The sequence below is a fragment of the Hemicordylus capensis genome, chromosome 1 (genome assembly GCF_027244095.1).
Source record: "Hemicordylus capensis ecotype Gifberg chromosome 1, rHemCap1.1.pri, whole genome shotgun sequence".
Classification (NCBI taxonomy): domain Eukaryota; kingdom Metazoa; phylum Chordata; class Lepidosauria; order Squamata; family Cordylidae; genus Hemicordylus; species Hemicordylus capensis.
The window spans coordinates 188,744,257-188,759,568 of NC_069657.1; the positions used below are offsets into that span (position 1 = coordinate 188,744,257).

General features: G+C 43.6%; 2 long non-coding RNA genes across 6 annotated transcripts in view; one reads left to right on the forward strand and one right to left on the reverse strand.

Annotated features, from left to right (window-relative positions):
* LOC128340653 (uncharacterized) overlaps positions 1-8,208 on the forward strand; it is a 40,840-nt gene extending 32,632 nt beyond the window's left edge. For both annotated transcript variants that reach the window (XR_008313864.1, XR_008313865.1), the window contains one exon: positions 7,379-8,208. This is a non-coding gene — a long non-coding RNA (uncharacterized LOC128340653). The remainder of the gene's footprint in view (positions 1-7,378) is intronic.
* On the reverse strand, positions 1,814-15,025 carry LOC128340652 (uncharacterized). 4 transcript variants are annotated; one of them, XR_008313863.1, is made up of 4 exons: positions 14,789-15,025; positions 12,983-13,064; positions 4,150-4,268; positions 1,814-2,524 (listed from the first exon to the last, which is right to left on the reverse strand). It is a non-coding gene; the product is annotated as an uncharacterized LOC128340652 (long non-coding RNA). The 4 variants fall into 4 exon arrangements; XR_008313861.1 differs by lacking the exon at positions 14,789-15,025 and adding an exon at positions 13,244-13,286 and having other exon boundaries at positions 12,983-13,157; XR_008313860.1 differs by lacking the exons at positions 4,150-4,268; positions 14,789-15,025 and adding an exon at positions 13,244-13,286 and having other exon boundaries at positions 12,983-13,157.
* Between the last annotated feature and the right edge of the window lie 287 nt (positions 15,026-15,312).

Below are 15,312 nucleotides of genomic sequence, written 5' to 3' on the forward strand. Positions count from 1 at the left end.
TTCACACAAAGAGAGTGGATGTGTTTGAAGTGGCCACCCATATGGGTTGTTGGATGTGAGAATCATGCCTGAGGAACATGACATTTGAACACAGTTTATGGATGTGTGCAGTTTTGGTCCAAAGGAAGACCAAAAAGGTACATATGGAGTCTTTGAACCCAATCAGATTTTGGGAACTGGATATACTCAAGCAGCAATCTGATAGCCCCACTACACATTTATCAAAGCCTTAAATCTGGTCCACCTCTCTGTGTCACACAGCTATGCTGCCAGTGCATGCCCAGTTTCTGCAGTCAATATATCATGTTTGCATCACATATGTACCAGGCAAAGGTACACACTTTTTAGGGTGGTATTTTCATCTCTGTGGAAAAGAGGCCAGCTGGAAGTGTGAGAAGCTGCCATGCCATGCAAATGTTCAGTTGGAGAGCTGGTTTACAAGTTGTGCAATAATGTTTTACTGTGGACTGCTTCCCTCAACGACTTCTCACACTGCTGAAAAAGCATTTGGAAGACAGGAACATATAAGTGGAGATAATTGCATGAATCCTTCCCACCCCGTCAGAAGAAAGAGGGACAATAATGTGAGAAGGCCCTGTATAATTGACCTGTCCACATGGTTCTTACTTCCATATGTTTTCATAGGAGTGTAGGGAAAAGACATGGAGAAGCAGCTCTTACACATTTGCGGTAACATATGAAGGATTTCTACTGTTTCAGGTGGCATTGCGCCTTTAGTTTTGGATACAGAAATTAGGTCACCAGCAACTGAAAGAAGCTTCTTAAGGGTCAAATTTCAAACAGCTGCATCTTGTTCATTTTTCATTTGATTGTACTGACGCAATAGCGCCAGTATAGTTATGCTGGAGAGTGTTTTCAATGTTCCACCATTATAAGCCCTCCTATTGCTTATAAAAACAACAATATTTATATACCGCTTTTCAACAAAAGTTTCCAAAGCGGTTTACATAGAGAAATAACAAATTTTTTAAAAAATGCTTCTGGGAAGCTCACAACCAGGAGATCCAAGGCATTCTCCCACTCCTCCCATTTCTCCCCTAAAGCTGGTATTAAAACTTGGGGGAGCAAATGTCCCCCAGCCACTGGTGACCAGGGGCCACCTGCTCCCCCCCATCCCCTTCAAGTTACCCCTCTGGGCACCTAACCATTGAATGAAGTACTCTCTGGCTGGGAGAGGGAGATGGGCAGCGCACCCATGTTCTGATGCTGGCCATGCCTCCTGTGCCACGATGTGGCTCTGCCCATGATGGCTCATTCCACACATCCAAGTCATCACATGATGCTGTCAAGTGATGGATGACACATATGAAACATCACTAGCAATTACATTTTATGCATGATAGTTTCCCATTGCTATTGAGGCAATTATGGCTATTCCCAGTGAACGAACTGCTCAGTTTTATGGGCCTTTGTCCTATCAGTACAGATTCCTATAAGTCTTAATGGCTGCTTGTTAAAAACATCCATTAAAATTAGACATGTGCTGCTTTTCTTTGTCTTAGCTTCATCATTGCAATGCTGTTACAGTGAAGCAAAAAACAGCCACAACACAGTCCTGTGGCATCTTAAAAATTAACAAGTTTGTCATGGCATAAGCTTTTGTCTTATGCCACCAAAAAGTGCTAATCTTTAAGGTGCCACTGAGTGCTCTGACTTTGCTGCAACAGACTAGTACCATTCCCTCCCTGGAATATGTTGAAGTGGTTACTTGAAAATGAGGAAAAATTAAGGATATTCTAAAGGTCAAATCCTAAGATCATCTTCAGACACTGACTTTGATTGCAGTCAGTAATGGAGCTTTTAAAAAAAATATTATTATTATTTGCAATGGTTGTAGCATTAAAATAAGTAACAGTATGCAAATGAATGTTAAGCAGACCATCTGTGTCATTTTAATAAAAGACCATTAATTGCACAAGAATTAATGCTTTACAACGTAGTAAGCTTTAAGATGGAGACTTATGAAAAAGCATCCTGGTGAATAAACATCACCGCTAGATCATTCAGAATACCCCCAGCCATTTTAGCACAGCAGATAGGAAGGGAACCTTTTCCAATCATATGTTTGCATGCTGAATGGGTTGCAAAGCAAGTCAGTGGCAGATCTGGGAACAGAATCCAGATCCCCTCTTTCCTTGAAAGCCCTGCAGAATCTGAAGATAATGTAAACATGATGGTTTAATAAGTTGGTACACGCAGGTCTCTCAAGCTGTCAATGCTGCAAAAGTATTCAGGGAGCCTTGTGTGCTGTGCCAGGAGGCCAGTTGAGGGAATTGCACTGAACACATCTTCACCCTGTGAAGCTAGAACAGGGAGATTCAGGATGACTCCCCACAAGCTGCAATCTGTTTTGTTGGAGTTGCTGGTAGTCAATCACTACAGTGTATATCTAAACTGGACACACCTGCTTTAGACCTTTGCTTGCTGCTCATCCTGCCTGCCATGATCTGCTGCTCCAACATTGGGCTGATTTGTCAGAAGTCTTTCCCTTGAATTATTTCTCCTGAATAGGTGAAATGGAATAGAAATGTGCAAAACATCAATCCAAATTAAATTTGGCCTTTAAAAAAATTTAAATAAGGAGTTCATTTTCCAGTATCATTGAATATTAGAGAAAACAGATATAAAATGGCTTTTCAGTGGCACATATCAACCTGGAAAGTTCATAGAATTTATTATACAGGCACAACAGTGCCTGTATAGTTATAGTGAGGTGTAAAACTGCATCACAGCATGATAAGCTCTAAACATTCTATTGGTCAAAAAAATCCAAGACATAGTGGTACTACTTGTTAGTAGCAAGTAGCACTACCTCTCCAAATATTATACAGATTCAGTAATCCAAAGACCTTCGGTTTAAAATGAGAATTAAGCTGCTTTACATGCACCTTAACTTGCAATTTCAATTCTTTTTAGAGAATGAGTGAAAATGTAAAGCTGCTTAACTCTCATTTTAAACTGAAGGGTTTTGGATTTCTGAATTTCCAGGTGTTTTAAAAAGGAAAATGTGATTAGGCACTATGGGGAAGAGCTTACCCAAACCTCAAGGTAAAACTTCCTGATGTTGAACACCAAAAACTTTGTAAAACCTTCAGTTAAGATAACGTTACACTCCCCACCCCCTGTGAAAAAACACAAGTAAATTAAATTAGTTGATTCAGTAGTAGTGACAGTGTGGTCCCACCGCAAGATTATTTAGCAGTGAAAAGGGACACAAGAAGCAAGAAATCTGGGTTCACTTAAAATTTGTACTTCCTTTTTGGAAGTAAATCTGCATTTCCAGCTTGCTCATCTCAACCTCAGCAAGCCGGTGTTTCCTGCCAGCTGCCCTGCCCACAGGGCTCAGATGGCCTCTGCACATGTGCAGAGGCCATCTGAGTCCTGGGGGTGGAGGCCGGAGCAGCCGGCAGGGAATGCCAGCTTGCTGTGGCCGAGGGCCAGGGAACGGTGCATGCTGGAACAGGTGAAGGGAGCACACCAAAAGGGTGCAGTGGCGGGTGGGAGCAGTGGGCAGGAGCAAAGGCAGCGGATAGCAGGGTTGAGGCAGAGCGCTGAGTCAGCCGCCATGTTTATTGTGGCAGCACTATGGGCACTGTAACCTCAAACTTGCTACTGCACAGACATGGTTAGCATTAAAGATGCATTTTTCTGCCTCTTAAAACCCAACTTAGAGGATCCATTGTAAAATAATCAATTGGGTCCCAGTGAGATATACAAAAGGCACTTTTCTGGCATGCAGTCTAAAGGCGGAAACTATGCAAACGGTTTGAATATCTTTGGAAATCATTCAATTAGCACTGAATAGCTAATTGCTAATTCAATTAGCATTGTATAATTAGCATTGCTAATTCAATTAGCCAGTGTGGTGTAGTGGTTAGAGTGCTGGACTAGGACCATGGAGACCCGAGTTCAAATCCCCATTCTGCCATGAGACTTGCTGGGTGACTCTGGGCCAAATACTTCTCTCTCAGCCTAACCTACTTCACAGGGTTGTTGTGAGGAGAAACTCAAGTATGTAGTACACCGTTCTGGGCTCTTTGGAGGAAGAGCGGGATATAACTGTAATAATAAAATAATAAAATATAATAATAATAATAATTATTATTATTATTATTATTTAAATAGTACCTGCTTGGCCACTCTGTGAGACAGGATGCTGGACTAGATGGGCCTTGGGCCTGATCCAGCAGGTCTGTTCTTATGTTCACTTCCTCAGTGCGAAAAAATGTCACCAACCCTTTAAACCCCTGTTCAAAACAGGAAAAACCTTAAACTGCTCTATCTAAAACATTTTTCAACAGATCTTCACCAATTATTTTTTGGGGGGAGGGTCTCTTGTCACCTAGTGAATGTGTGCTGATAGCCTGGCAGATCGAACCAATGGTTTTAATTTTATAAGCAATAGAACTGTTTAAGCCTGAAGAACTGTTTGACCCCTATTGCTTACTTCTGAGCACTAGAACTATCAGACCCCTGCTACCTGGGCAAAGAGGCACCTTTTTAACATGGTGATTATCTTTATTTAGCAGGGGGAGAGTAACTGGCCCTATCAATCCCCAGCGCAGTACCTCCAGTGACTGTTGCTGGTGTCTGTCTTATGTTTCTTTTTAGATTGTGAGCCCTAGGTGGACGGGGAGCCATCTTATTTATTTATTATTTCTCTATGTAAACCACTTTGGAAATGTTTGTTGAAAAGTGGTATATAAATTGTTGTTGTTGTTAAGGACAGATATAATCTGGTTTCTATGGGATACCCCAGAGACAAATCTGTCTGCTTCATTTTGGACTAACTGGTTTCCAAACTATGTACAAAGGCAGCCCTACATAAAGCACATTGCAGTAATCCAACCTGGAGGTTGTACTGTTACAGGGCAGCACCATGTAGAGTATATTGCAGGTTGTGAAAGTATGAATGGCAAGGAACAAGGGAGTCATCTAGGAGCATTACCATAATTGTCTGTCAGGTCCCACAGATGTGTCGACAGCACCTCAAGATCAATGGTATCAAAGACTTGCCTGTGTGTATACACATATTTTATAGACTAATTATCTGACTGGTCTGGTACCTCATGGCTAAATAGATAAAAGTTGCACTGATTTCAAGGGAACTGTAGGTCATTTCACACCACTGAATAATTCCTGTGGCTGTACTGAAAATATGTTTAATATTGCAAGACCTGCCACACAGGTAGTCAACACAGTGTGTCAGTGTGTGCATGTGCATGCGTGCATACTATGTTTGCTCACTATGAACATAGCAAGAAATATTGCAGGAAGGTGAGTTCCTGTTTAACCAAGTACTAACTTTATGCAAATGACTTGGAGGTTGAACACTGTTCATGACAGCATGAAATGCGGTCTGTGAAAGCCATCAGCAGTATTTCCAGATAGAAACCATAACACTGGCCTGTAGGGCCATTACTAGACATTTTGTAACCATGGGTGAACTTCTATGCCCCACCCTATTTTTGAGGGGGAAATGACAATTTCAGCTCTAGAACAGGACATTTGGGTTCTGTGTCACATGTCAGATCCAAAATGAATATAATAAATATTATAAATTCAGCAAATGCTCCTATTTTGCAGTTCAGATTTTGAATTCAAAATGCAAATTCACATTTTAAATGTGAAATCTTTTCTCAAAATTCAAAATTCAAATGCTTTACGACTTGGAGACTCCTCTTAATTATTTTGAATTTGGCAGGCTATCTCTACATATGAAGTTTCACAAGCTGCCAGCTGTCAAATACTAATTATCATTGCATCTGATCTATCAGATGCCATCAGTATTAAATCCCATTGCATGCCATCATTCAGGCACTATAAAAGAAAACAACATTATAAGGCTGTTCTCACAAGCAGCCTAACCCAGGCTGTGGCAACCCAGCCTGGGTTAGGCTACTCATGTGGAGTGCCAGGATTGCTTCCAATCCCAGTGCTCCTGGCCAGCCTAATGAGAACAGGTATTCAGAGGTCTGAGTACAGATCCCTGGGGGACCCCACTTCTTACTTCCCTCCATTGTGAAAACTCTCCACTTATCCCTACCCTCTGTTTCCTGTCCTTCAACCAGTTAGCAATCCACACATGGACTTGTCCCCTTATCCCATGACTGCTAAGTTTCCTCAGGAGTCTTTGATGAGGAACTTTGTCGTCTCTGTATCTTGCTCTGAAGCCTGGCTTTTAGCCAGGGTTAAGGCACAAGCATGCCCTTAATGTGGCTACCAGGACCATATGTTTGCTTGGGCTTCTTGCATCCTGAGCAGATACACGGCAGATATGAGACACCACTCTTTGCGTGGTGCATTGTGGGATTCCCGGAGGCTGGGACAGCCTCCAGAAAGGCACACTGGGAGCACTGCTTGTGTGTGTAGCCAAACTGTGCAGCAAGAAACCAACAGGGAGAGCATGGAGATCGTCTGAGGGGAAGGTAAGTTCAGCACAGCCTCACCCCCCCACCCACTCACATGCCTGCCCAACATTTGGTAGTGTGGATAGGCTCTATAACTCAACCACTAAATATTATTGCATCTTATACTATGATATCTTTGAATTTTCAGAATGTTTGGGGTGGGGTGGGGGGTTAACCCTGGGTGGGGTCTTTGGCAGCTTATTAGAGACAAGCTTCCCAGAAAGACCACTTATTTGCCACTACCGATCCTTCTTTGGACAAGGGAATATGCTGCACACCTGGAGTGTTCCTACGCCATACTTTTAGTTCCCTGTTCACAATGGTGAGACCTAGCAGTGCCTCAAGGGAGCTGAGTGTACATTTTAGTACATGCTCCAGAATTCTCTGCAATGAACTGGGACATATTTGGTAGACAAATTCATATGGTAAGTAGATGCAAAGTTACTGAATAGCTGTACAGCTCAACTGTCAAAAGTCAAATACTGAAATATAACTGGGCGTCCAATATAACTAGCATACATTTGGAGAATATTTTGAAAAAATCTGAGCAGGCAGAGGAAATCTAGAAAATATTTTCCTTCTCCAAGTAAGACTTTTGCGGAGAATTTCTGAGAGCAAATTTGTTTCAGCCCTAAAAATTCTGTTACAGATAAACCTTGGTTTTCTGGACCCTGATATTCTAGATTTCCTAGGCAGCGTTTGCAGAACTGAAAATGTAGCCCCTTTGTTTCCTCATTCTGTTCTCAACCACTGTCCTGGGCATATGCTGTGTGACCTTGTGCATAAAAATAACTTTGCGTGTCTCAAATGGCTTTTTGTGTGAGAGTATATAAACATTTTTGTGGTCCATTGCTTTCTGTGTCCCCAAAACTGTGCATTTTGTGTTGTGAAAATGTATTTTATCTATTTTTATGACCATGTGTTTTTTGCCTCAATTTTCTGGACAGTCGCCTAATCTGGACTGACCTTCTTCCCAATTAGTCTGAAAAATCGGTTTCTCAATTAAAACAGAACAGAACAGAACACCACTTTTGTCAGTATGGAGAACTTCAGGACATGGCTCATTCTTCTCACACTCAGTCAAAAAACCACAGGAAGATTTCTTCTGCCAGCTGAAGAGCAGTGCTGGTTACCCTACTCTTGCTATGAAAGTATTGGCCAGTCTGAAAAACTGGAATAAAAACCTGGAAGACTCCAAAGGTGGTCTGGGAAACTATCAGGGAATCTACCAAGTTTCCACCATTCAGGTAACCCACAATCTTGGGAAACGTAATAAAAGAAGTCTGATCAGTACATGTACAGCAATAACACTTGTATTAGTGAGTCAGTGTTGCTCATTGTGTCTATGTTCTTTCCAGCACCATATGCAAGCATAGTTTTGATTTGATTGTCACTTTATAGCTCAATTACTTCTATCTAATTAGTCTGTCTCCTAACAATTCGGAGTTATTTTGTAGCTGCAACATTTCTTGTATTTCAAAAGTGTGTTTTGGAAACACACATCCGTGGAATTCTTGCAATGACCAAATTGTTCTTAGAACATTTGAGTGTCTTTTCCTAGTCATTTTCAGTTATATATTAGTAGCTAACAAACCATAAATAAAAGAATCATTGCATATAACAGTGTGAAGGTTTTCAACCTTCCCAATTCCAATTCCATTTTCTCCAGTTTTCTACAAACTTTGCCTTCAGTCTGATAGATTCAGAAGGCTTCATTTGATTCATCTCTACTGAATTTTATTCACTTCTCACACCATATAAAATGTGATACTGTACACATGAATATTGTCCTGGTTTTCATTTCCTGTAACTGGTGGTGTGAGTAGAAAAAAGTTACTTGCAGATACTGCTGGTCTTTTAGGCCCATGCCTCCTCCTTCAGTCATGCCCATTTTGTATCACCCTTCATTTACTTGGCAAGGCCCTCTTTTTAAAGAAGCAGAGATGCAGTAATATCATATGTGTGCCTCTGAGCACATACAGAAAACCTTTCCTTTTCTCACCACACACAGTCTTGAAGGGAAGGGCTCATTTGCATAGCACATGGTAAGACTCCTCTAAAGGTTTAGATCTTTGTAGCTGTCTGTTTTGAAATTAAGTGCCAATCACAACTCCCTTGACAGCTGTCATGACCCTAGCCACAAGCAACAGCCAGATCACTGACGCAGAATGGGAGGGCCAGGGAAGTTGAGAGCGGATGGTGCAAGCTGCAGAAATGCTGGACCCATGCCATCATACTGAACCCAGACCCAATGGCCAGGGACCACTTGAGTAGAAGGACCATGATGTGGAAGCCCTGGACACAGCAACCCCTGAGTTGCTGTGACACACTAACACCCTCAGCACAAAGAGCCTCACGATTCCTAGCACCTGCACATTGATGCAAGCAATCCAGCAAGGGCTACAAGAAAACCATAGGGATGCTATGTTTCAGACCAGAAGGCTACTCATTTCAAGCTCTCCACTCCTTGGATAGAGGGTAGGGCCTAGGTAAGGTAGCCAGGCCAGGACACTCAGCTGGACTTGAGAATGCTTAGCTGACTTGGGAACTCACTGGAACAAGTTGTCTGCTCAATTATCTTTCTGATATGAGGGAATACCTAACTGTGTCCCCCTGTTTTCTCCACCATGTAATCAGTCCTTGGGGCCTGACCTAGCTTTGCCTACTTATTGATCTCATCAGCTTTTCTAGATCTTTTGTGGAATTTGTTTTCACCCAACCCTCCCAGGAGCTCTGCTGTGGCAGCACTCAGCTGAATAGCATTCAGTGTGATCCACAAAGTGGGTACACCCCAAGGGACCCAAAGTCATAAGAAGACATTACAAGCCCCATGATAAGAGAACATTTATCCCAAGCCTGCACAACTTATGGTCTCTCAAACTGCATGCAGCTCACCAGCCATGTCTTGTAGCCTGCCAAACTGGGTTGGCCCTACCATAAGCAGGCTGAAGAGGGCCGCTTCAGGCATTGGATTATGGGCCAGTTCTCAGGTGGGGGTGGCAGCCCACCAGCACACACATGGCATAGTTGGCTTGCAGAGGAAGGATAGCAAAATGGCACCACTTGGCTTTCTCTCTTCTCTTTCTAGCAAAAAAGGAAGGTGAAGAGACTGGAAATGAAGAAAGGAACTGGGAGTGTGATTTTAATGGGGTGGAGGAAGAGAAGGGAATGGAGGGGCACCATTTGATGTTCCACTTCAAGCCTCAAAATGCCATTATAAATGTTATTTATAAATAGATAAATAATGAGCCAGCACTGCTGCTAAGTGCTTGACAAATCCGTATGTGAAGAGCCAGGCAAGCATCAAAACCAGGATCTGGATCATGCCCTTACAGGATGCTGCCATACATGGCTAGTAGACTGTTCACAGCTTGGGTGGTACAGGCCTGTTGTAGAAGGTCAACCTCACTATGCTGAAATGCCCCAGAATTACAACCCTGCAACTATGTAGGCTGTTGTTCCATATGAACAGTTGGATTTCTTGGAGTTATTGGGTTTATTAGATTTATATCAGCACAACCCTTGAGCTAATTCACTTTTATGGCCAATCATATACTTAGGCCCAATGGCAATTCCAAAACACATTCAATATGAAATGCTATAAGGGCAGAAAGGATGCTTTCATATATGAGGCTTAAAAGCAGTTTCTATTTCGACTGGTTTGTAATGCACACTTGAAAACCACACTGGCTAAAACGTTCATATGCATCACATTACAACTGGCCTGACCTGTAGGACCAGTGATGATAGTGCAAAAGAACCAATGCATGTAGACCAGAGGTCCCCAAAGGGCATTGTGTCTGGGGATGGTGGGAGTTGTAGTCCAAAAACTTCTGGGGACCCAAGCTGGAGAACCCCTGGTCAAGACAAGCCTCAAGCAACCATGGCTTTATCATACTATCTTCATCCCTGAAAAATCTCTCCAGCCTGGAAGACATGTTTAGCCTCACTTGGAAAACTGCCCTTGGTCCTTCCCTGGGACAGTTCCATTCCCACTTCACTGGCCTCCTTGCGACTCAGAGCTATCCTAAGTAGCAAAGAATGTTGTGGCACATTTATTATTAGAGCTACAATGCCAACCTGAACAACGAAAGTGTCTAACCGTATGTTAGACACTTCCCAATAATCAATTATTATGAGGACTAGTCTTTCTGCAGCCTCTTTTTGCAGTGGTCTCAAGCCAGTATGTCAGATCTTTGACATACAAGGGATTAGACCACAGCAAAATGAGGCTGCAGAAAGATTGCCCCTCATAATAAATGATGATTTGGAAGTGTTTAACAACATATGCTCTCTTTTGCTTGACATATATGATTAAGAATATATATATTTTATATTGAAATATAAAATACCATCTGTCATAAGTAACAACTTGGATATGCAATTAATTCACTGTACTTCCTAATGTAAATATTTCTCTTGTTTTCTCTCTTTTCTTGTTCTGAATCTATATTTATTTTATGATAGTCTAATATAGGTATCGTTCACATGAAGACAATACTACAACTTGATATATCATTAAGAATAACAGTGAAAGTCTGTTTGCATTTTGTATTCTGAAAAGCAAAGTGGGAGAAGTCTATGCGGAGCACTATGCAACTCCATCAGCATCAGTGGGTGATCAGCAGTGCCCCAAGACATTTTGGTGCATGAAGTAATGTCCCAAATGCTACCCCCCCCACTCCTCCCACTCCCTTACATGGCTTCTTGGTGGTTGGGTGACAGCAGCTGAACAGCAGATTGCTGTTGTTCTTATTGCACTTCCTCTGCTCTTCTCTACTAGCTTGGAAGAGGTCTGTGCAGGGATGTGGGGGAAGCACTCACTCCTGGAGCTGTGAGTGTTTGCACAGACCTCAGGTGCTGCTGTTACATGTCTATCCAGCCAAATACTCTTTCTACTGGGCACTTTCCAGACTAGCTGCTGCAACAGCAGCAAAATGCCTCAGTTCGGGCAAGTCACATTGAAAACGTAAACAGCAGGGGGAGCAGTCTCGCAGCAACTAACAACCTGGGTGGGGTGGGGAAAGCAGCCATTTCTCGCTGGATATATGACATCCTTGCTCTATATCGCAGTGATTAAATTTGCAACAAGGCACTGGAAATGTGAATGGCACCCTGCTGTCCGCATAGGGACTGTGGTGTCATGACGCAGGAAGTGTGGAAGCACACTTCCAAGATATGTCCTGACCCCGTTGTAGGGTCTAGTCTGGAAAGTGCCCTGCTGAACGTGTAGTTAGCACGATGAGTGCAAATATTCAGTGCACCAAAGACGATGAAGTGTAGACGTAAACTCAAAATTATAGTTATGCAGAATAGCTAAGGCCAAACTATATTTGCCATCAAACACATCTTTAGAAGATGTGCTTAATATGGAAGTGGACTGGAAGTTGTCCCTTTTTCTGGCAAAATTAGTTGTGGGGCCCACTGATACGGCCTGGGAGTATAATGTGAGGCAAGGAGGGGATGAACACTTTCCACTGGTGCAATTTTTACCCCGAAAATCATCCCCCTCTTCACCACGCATCACACACACAGGCTGGCTTAAGATCTCACCACAGCTCATTTTTGTCAATTAAAGGACCACTTCTGGTCCACTTCTGCATTAAGCATGTCTTCTAAAGAGGCATTTAATGTATATTTAGTTTGGCCCTGACTCTGCAGTCATACAAGTGACAATGAAGGAAACTTGATTTAGGCCAGTCTGCACAGCCCACCAAGCTGAAGATGCTTTGTAAAGCGGACCATCAGGAGCTCAACAGATCTTCCATTTGCTGCACACAAGCATACTATCAAAAAAGAGGCATTTTCAAGGTTTGAGCAGCTCGCACAACATAGCTGGTTTGGCTTGATAGGTCATACTTGAGTCTGCTTTAGCCTATGCTCAGATTTCAAAGATTTTCCTGGCCCTCATGTCTAGCATGCAGCAGCAGAGGCGTAACTAGGGAAAACGGTGCCCGGGGCAAGCACTGAAATGGCGCCCCCCCGCCCCCCCAACATACTACCTTATACTTAGGTTTTTCCTCACAAGCGCCCGCCGCCGCCGCCATGCCAGGCCACTGACTGGCCGCCAGGCGCCAGCAAAGCAATGGGGGGGGGGCCCAGGCGGCGCGGAAGGGACCGTTCGTGGGGGAGGGGCCGCTGACGTGCTCCCTTGACTGCTGCAGCGCTGCTTCACTGAGCAGGAAACATTTGTATTAACAAAAAATTCAAAAAAATTTTTTTGTCATGGCGGCGCCCCCCACGTGACCAGAAAAGATGGCGCCTGGGGCACGTGCCCCCCCTGCCCCCCCTATAGTTACGCCTCTGTGCAGCAGACCATTCTTTGCTGAGTGGAATGAATGCATCACAATGTATTCACTCTAACAGTCAGTTATACTCAGAGGGCCATAGTTAAATATATCTCCAAAATGTACTCATCATGAGATACAGTGAAGTCAGTTAATATGTGTTAAAATTTGATGCAAGTTCTGTAAAAAGCGGTGGGGTAGAGACAGTGCATTTTAATGGTTATTTCTGCAGGAATAAAGTATTCATTTGAGACTCAAATTTACCTCTGTCATGCACACACCTGCTGTTATCTCTTTGTTTATTAGTGCAAATTGGCCTCAGAAATGCTGAACTCTGAAATAGAGGCTGAGAAATCAGGATAAATGTTTGAATAATCCATGACACTTCCTTTGGCTTTCTTTATGTTGTTGTTTTGATTCTTATAGTATCTTTTAAGGCCTAGAATACAGAAATAAAGCCGACTGAGAATCCCCCCTAAGCCAGTAGGGATCAGTTAGGCCATGTGTTTTTCTCCCAAGACCTACCATCATTTCCAGGATGGGGTTATCTTGGAAATGCTTCATGACCTGAGTGACAACAAAGGAACTTTATTTTTAAGATTTTCCTTTTTGTGATTGTTCATATGTGTTTCACTATTGGCCACATTCCTGAAACATACTTTCATAGAAGACCCATACTAGGATTTTTGGTGGGAAATGGGGAAAGCATACTATTAATTATCACTAGGCTACTACTATGTGAGTAAAGCTGCCATATTTTGGGTGGATAAAGGTTCTGTGACTTTAATACCTGTATGATAGGCAGACATTCAACACATCCAAGACCACCAACTTGGATGGCTTTAAAAGGGGCTTAGACAGATTCATGGAGGACAGGTCTATCAATGGCTACTAGTCTGGTAGCTGTGGGCCATCTCCAGCCCCAGAGGCATGATGCCTCTCAATACCAGTTGCAGAGGAGCAACATCAGGAGAGAGGGCATGCCCTCACCTCTTGCCTGTGGGCTCCCCAGAGGCATAGGAACATAGGAAACTGCCATATACTGAGTCAGACCATTGGTCTATCTAGTTCAGTATTGTCTTCACAGACTGGCAGTGGCTTCTCCAAGGTTGCAGGCAGGAGTCTCTCTCAGCCGTATCTTGGAGAAGCCAGGGAGGGAACTTGAAACCTTCTGCTCTTCCCAGAGCGGCTTCATCCCCTGAGGGGAATATCTTGCAGTGCCCACACATCAAGTCTCCCATTCATATGCAACTAGGGCAACCCTGCTTAGCTATGGGGACAAGTCATGCTTGCTACCACAAGACCAACTCTCCTCATGACTCCCCATTGCCCCCTGCCCAGCCCCAAGGCCCCTCAGACACTTGCCCTATTTGCCTTCTCTCCTGCTTGTCCTTCTGGCCTGCAATCTAAGCATCTGGTGGGCCACTGTGTGAAACAGGATGCTGGACTAGATGGACCTTGTGCCTGATCTAGCAGGGCTGTTCTTATGTTCTACTTGCCTACTTAGGTGGTGCAGTTTTCCCCAACATGAAAATGCAGTTATGGGAAAGCATCACTTGTTGATTTCTGCTTGCTATGCAGCTGCTAAGGACACAAAGTTTTAAGAGATGGCAACCTTAGTCTGAGTGAGTGTGAAACTACTGGTGTACGTTGTATAACATGAACAATCTTATTAAAGTGAATCCAAGAAAAATATGCATTGTATGGAAATCAGAGCATGCCTGCATTAGTTTCTATACTTTTCAAGCTGGATCATAGGAAGCATCCTCGAGAAAGGCCAGCCTATTTCCTGTAAAGTATGTGTTTATTTATATAGGCTTTCTACCCTACCTTTCAAACCATCGACTTCACAAGGCAACTTGTAAACTGCCCAGAGACGTAAGTTTTGGGTGGTATAAAAATATGTTAAATAAATACATAAACAAACAAACAAACTTACCTTTTGACATACTGAAAATGATAATCTAACAACGCAATAATACAGCAGATAAAAGTATCAAAATCACAAACAACCCTCCTCACCCCGCTGCCAGGGGACTACAAAAGAACAGACCAGGCTAAAACACTCACTTAAAAGTGAAGTGTCCTCATGAAGAAGCAGAGACGTTAGTGCCCTCTTTTTAAACACAGGCACAGATGGGACCTGATGGACTTCCCCAAGGAGAACATTCATAATTGTGGCACCACCATGGGTGGAACTACCATTAGGCAAGGGGAGACAGTTGTCTGGGGGCCCCACTGCCTTGGGGGGCCCCCAGAGACACCTCACATGACTCCCCATTGCCCCCTGCCCAGCCCCAAGTCCCCTCAGCCACTTGCCCTGTTCGCCGTCTCTCCTGCTTGTCCTTCTGGCCTCCCCGGCTCTCAGGGGATTGGCGGGTGGGCGGGGCTTCCAGGGAGGTCTCCGTGTAGGCCTCCGTGAAGCCTGAACTGGAGTAGGCTTGCAGGGAGGTCCCAAGCAAGCAAGCAAGGAAGCAGGCAGGCAGAGTGTCCCCCACAGCTCTCTGCAGCAGACCCTCTGCCCAGCCCAGCATTTGCCAGGTAGAATGTGAACTCCTTTTTGTGGTCAAACCTGCCCCCCGCCCCCAGATATA